Consider the following 6,000-nt stretch of genomic DNA (forward strand, 5'->3'; position numbering starts at 1 on the left):
GAACATGGTTCCCTAGGACACTGTGAACACATGGTGAATTGACTCTGCAGTTGGCTGCTTCTGCCTGAATGCTAGTCTTCACTTCTGTAGTTCATTAGTAACCAAAACCCGCCATCTGTGACCAGCAGTGGTGGTGCATTCTCAGAGGTGCTGGGCTGGTGGGGATGGCTGGGAGCTCTTCAGAGATTCCACACATCAGTGGACAGTGTGACGTCTGGGAAAGGGCTGCTGTGCTTACCTCTAGAATGGTGAGTTTTCTTTGCCATTTCAGTTGAAAGGTCAGTGTCCTTCACAACTCCTGGATTTAGTTGTTTTTTTGTTTTTGTTTTTGTTTTTGTTTTCTCTCTATTGCTTTGGTTTGCTTTGTCATCTTTCTGTAATATCTTACTCCAAAACTCTTTATTTTAAAAAAAAATCACAACAGAGTAACACTTTAGACCTAAAGCAATCCTTATAAGAAGTTTCTAGGTTCAAATGATTACAGTAGATAAGCACTTTGTTAAGTGAGGTAGGACTATTTTCCTCTAAAGGGTCTGTTTGTTGAAATTTGTTTTTTAAGAGGAGAACAGGACAAAAGAGTTGGACGACTTAGAAAGTAATGGCATTTGCTGATGACCTGTGTTTGATTCCCAGAATCCGTATAGAAGAGAGCCAGTTCCTAAAAGGTGTTCTCTGACCTCCAACTGCACACCATGACACTCCTGTATCCCCAAAAACAGATATAGAAGTATAGACACAGATATACACATGCACACACACACACACACACACACACACACACACACACACACACACACACACACACACACTAGCATGTAGCCTAAGACAGGAGAATTGCTTTGTTGTGAATCTTGAGTTACAAGCAATTTCCTGTCACTCAACATGGCTGCCAAGAACCAAACTCAGTTCCTTTGGATAATCAACAAGCTCTTTCCACCCCGTGCCATCTCTGGCCCCTGTATTTTAAAGTCGCACCTTAACAAAACTCATCATAATCTTAAGGATAAAACAACATTGAATAAGAAAGACTAGCCCAGGGGGCTGGAGAGATGGCTCAGCAATTAGGAGCACTGACTGCTCTTCCAGAGGTCCTGAGTTCAATTCCCAGCAACCACATGGTGGCTCACATCTGTAATGGGATCCAATGCCCTCTTCTGGTGTGTCTGAAGACAGCTACAGTGTACTCATATAAATAAAAATTAATAAAAAATAATTCAAAGAAAGAAAGAAAGAAAGAAAGATAGATAGATAGATAGATAGATAGACAGACAGACAGACAGACAGACAGACAGACAGACAGACAGACAGACTAGCCCAAGCTTGTCTCAAGCCTATGGCATCCACTTCAACTTCCCCCAATGCTGTGAGGTATGCCCTGCTAAAAATGTTTTCCTAATATTATCCTGAGTGAGGTAACCCAATCACAGAAAAACACACATGGTATGCACTCATTGATAAGTGGATATTAGCCCAAATGCTCCAATCCCTAGATGCACAGAACACATGAAACGCAAGAAGGATGACCAAAGTGCGAATGCTTCACTCCTTCTTTAAAAGGGGAACAAGAATACCCTTGGGAGGGAATAGGGAGGCAAAGATTAAAACAGAGGCAGAAGGAACACCCATTCAGAGCCTGCCCCACATGTGGCCCATACATATACAGCCACCAAACTAGATAAGATGGATGAAGCAAAGAAGCGCAGGCTGACAGGAACTGGATGTAGATCTCTCCTGAGAGACACAGCCAGAATACAGCAAATGCACAGGCGAATGCCAGCAGCAATCCACTGAACTGAGATCAGGACCCCCGTTAAAAGAATCAGAGAAAGGTCTTGAAGAGCTTGAAGGGGCCTAAGACCTCATATGTACAACAATGCCAACCAACCAGAGCTTCCGGGGACTAAGCCACTACCCAAAGACTATACATGAACTGACCCTGGGCTCCAACCTCATAGGTAGCAATGAATATCCTAGTAAGAGCACCAGTGGAAGGGGAAGCCTTTGGTCCTGCCAAGACTGAACCCCCAGTGAACGGGATTGTTGGGGGGAGGGCGGTAATAGGGGGAGGATGGGGAAGGGAACATCCACATAGAAGAGGAGGGGGAGAGGTTAGGAGGATGTTGGCCCGGAAACCGGAAAAGGGAATAACAATTGAAATGTAAATAAGAAATACCCAATTTAATAAAGATGGACAAAAAAAAATGTTTTCCTAACATAATATGGCGTAAAGTTTATCAAAGCTAAGTATAATAAAACATCCAGAATCCAGAAGAGGGTTTTGATGTTGCCTATAAAAGGAGCATTTGTAACAGATGGATAATAATTCACGGTCAGGATTTTAGCCTGAGGAAGAGAACCTTGCAATAGTTCCGAGCTAGAGACATGAACAAGTACTTCCGCAGCACACAAGATAGCAAGCCCAAGTCAGGCTCCATATCCTATGACTTCAATATGGTCCTTCCCAAGGGAAATATTACTTTGATGACAGAGAATTGTTGATGTATTGTGCTCAGCCTTTCCTGGGACTTGCTGTAACAAAAGCTCTCTCCTTTGATCAAAACCTCAGTCAGGTTTCTGAATCATCTGTTTGATGGAGCCTGACCTTGGAACTCCCTCTTCATCAACTCACTGACAAAAATCTCCCAACTGTGATATATAATCATTCTCGGAATCTTCTCACCTTCATCCAGCAAGGATTCCCTTCCCCTCCTTTTTAAAAGTACTTTTTCCTTAGATTTGTGTATGTTGTATTCAATGTCCATGAGTGTTTTGGCTCCAGTATATGTCTGCTCTCCATGGGCATGCCTAGTGCCCGTGGAGACCAGAAGAGGGTACCTGACTCCCTGCACTGGAGTTATGGATGTTTGTGAGCTGTTATGCGGATGCTGGCCTTCCATCAAAACAGTACGGTGCTCTGAATGGCAGAGCCGACTATCCAGCCCCTCCCATGACCTTTGATGCCTCACCACACATTTTCATCCACTGACCTTGTTGCTGGGATACTCATCCCACATCTCTTTGTCAGAACTGAGGTGAGTGTGACCTTTCTCTTACTGCAAGACCATACCGCAATCGTCTTTATGCATACAGCCACAGTCTCCCCGTGACCTACTTTACTGTTGCACATGTCGTGCCTGGTTTTTAATGAGTATAATAATGCAAGAATGTTTATGCCAATTATCTTAATATACATTTACTTTCCCGAGCGCTCCCAGAGCTCTTGACCCCAGAAAAGCACTTGGCAGTCTTTACCAAAGAGCTAGCGCTAAAATAGGTTTCCCGTCTCTACTACTCTGATGCAAGATGGTGGTGCACACGTCCAATCCCAGCGATTGGGAGGCAAAGGCAGAGGCAGGCTGATGCCTCTGAGTTTGAGGACAGCCTGTCTCTGAGTTTGCGGCCAGCCTGGTCTAGAGTGTATTCCACAAAGCCAGGGCTACCCAGACAGACCCTGTCTCAGGGAGAGAGAGAGAGAGAGAGAGAGAGAGAGAGAGAGAGAGAGAGAGAGAGAGAGAGAGAGAGAGAGACAGAGACAGAGACAGAGAGACAGAGAGACAGAGAGACAGAGAGACAGAGAGACAGAGAGACAGAGACAGAGAGACAGAGACAGAGAGACAGAGAGACAGAGAGACAGAGAGAAAACAGAAAAGATGGGGGAGTTGTTTGAAATTCAGCAGAATGGTGATGGATGTTCTTTTCTCGCCCTTGGTCAGCTTAGCTTGGGGAGCTATGTGCCCAATGACCAATGGTCGCCAAAGATACCTCGACCCCACAGTTTCCACGTTCATTGTCTCACACCCAAGAAGAACAGGGAATGCAGGCAAGGGGGAATGGAACAAATGCTGCTTTATTAAGACAGCAGCACTCACATTGTACTTCCCTCTTACTCCCCCAGTTACTGTCACCACGCAGAATACTCCAAGCCCCTCTCATCCCAACCTCTGCTCTCCTCTGTGGCTGTGGCTTCAGCCGTCTGGGTCTTCTCTGGGGTTTTACACTTTGCATTCGACTCCATGTCTGTGCAGAGTAATAAAGGAGCAGTGCGTGTTCCCGGGTTGGTTTGTCGGTTGTCAATCCCTCCGATCCTGTCTTCCCAGGGCAAAGAGTGTCCTCTTCCCGTGTCCGACCCCTTCCCGGAGACTAGAAGCGATCACATAGTTGCTTACTCTAAATCCCATCTGTTTCCTCCGAGGTCCAAGAACATGGATGGACCATACTTGGAGATAATGAATGCATATGACGAAGGGAAAGAGATTGACACGGGCAGACCTGACCTAAGAGATATGAAGGATATCTTAGGATAGGAGGCATGAAGAGAAAGAAACACCCGTTAAGACAGACTCCTAAATGGGTGAAACAAAGCCAACTCCCAACTCCAAAGATCTTAGAAACTGGAAGGTAAAGGCGTGACGAGGAACAAGACAAGGCAAGCAGGCTCCTCCCAACCAGTGGTTTTCAACCTTCCTTCCCTTTAACCTCATGCTGGCTCCCAATCGTAAAATTATTTTGTTGCTGCTTCATAACTATAATTTTGCTACTTTTGTGAATTGTAATGCAAATATCTGTGTATCTGGGATTCTTAGGTGACCTCTGGGAAAAGGTAGGTCAACCCCAAAGGAGTTGTGAGCCATGGATTGAGAATCACCGTCCTTGAGAGAAAGTTTGGAAAGCCCCACTTTTGGTGCATGTGTTATGGGGGGAGCCCAGGGTCCCCTTTCATGGTCCTTAGCCTCATTAACAAAATATTTTAAGAACAGGCTCAAGGGAAGCTTGAGGACAATTTATCAGAGTTTAAAAGAAAAACCATCAGGCAGGCTTTGCTGTCAATCTTGGCAGCTGCCCAGAAGAATGAGATGGAGAAAAGAAAGAACATTATGCCTTTTGAGTTGGGCTTGGAGATTTGGCGAGGAGCCATACATCAAATGGGGGGTAACTTCAGAGAAACAGTGAGAACGTTCAGAGTACCAGAGGGAAAGTTCTGTTTTCCTGAGCGAAGACGGTGGACTTCAGAACAAAAGCACAGAGAGCAGGGATTCCGAGAAGTAATGTATATTATCTCATTTAAGGGGTAATTATTCCTCCCATGAATATAAAGGAGCAAATTATTAGTCGGTGGTGTATCTGATGATAGAATGGAACCTGGAAAGGGTGCCAGACACAAGTCAGATAATGTGACAGATAATAATGTCCAAGTCCGGAAAGAACCTTAGTGCTCTGTTACCATGGCATTAGGTAAATCCACCTTCCAGACAGGGTATATCATAGCCAACTGATTGGCCCACCCAATTAGATTAGTGCTTATATTTTGGATAGCATAGAACGTTAGGTCTCTACCCAGGCCTTCGGTAGGCTCCGTTCTCTTGGCCAGGAACAAACAGCTTTCCCTTAATAGGCCTCTAATGCCCCTCTGAACAGATAACCCTAAAATCATTTAGGAGATGGGATAAAATTGAAAAACACACACACAACCCATTTCCACTATAAAAAGCCAGCGATCCAGTTCCAAGGCCGATCACCGAAGAGATTAGTGTCTAGACTGGAATTTTAGCCTCGCCAATGTGTGGCCTCCAGGCAAGGGTGCTCATTCAGAAGGAGATTAGAAACCAGAGCACCCTTTTGCTGTTCCTGGCCAGAGTATCAAGGACAGCGTGCTGCCTTCTGGGTCCAGTCTCTAAACTGTCTGCCAGCTTTTTATCTCTTGCTCTCATAACCACCAAGGATGAGAAGGCAAGGAACCAGGACCTCGTTCTCATTTCCACTGCCTCGCTCAGGCCCCGGCGCAGTGGGCAAGCAAGCATGTGAATCCCCACTTCCTGGATCGCTATAGTCCTGAGACTTGTGACGCCCTCCCTGCTCCTGAAGGATTTCCCTGGGCAACTTCTTTCCCTGAAGTTACCTGGGCCTCAGCTATGCATGTATGACCCAAAAAAGAAGCACGGGTCTAGGAGAAGAGAAGAAATTCTAGGCTGCTCCAACACTCTGTGATCTCCAGGACTGTTG

This window comes from Rattus rattus, chromosome 1 (genome assembly GCF_011064425.1).
Source record: "Rattus rattus isolate New Zealand chromosome 1, Rrattus_CSIRO_v1, whole genome shotgun sequence".
NCBI lineage: Eukaryota > Metazoa > Chordata > Mammalia > Rodentia > Muridae > Rattus > Rattus rattus.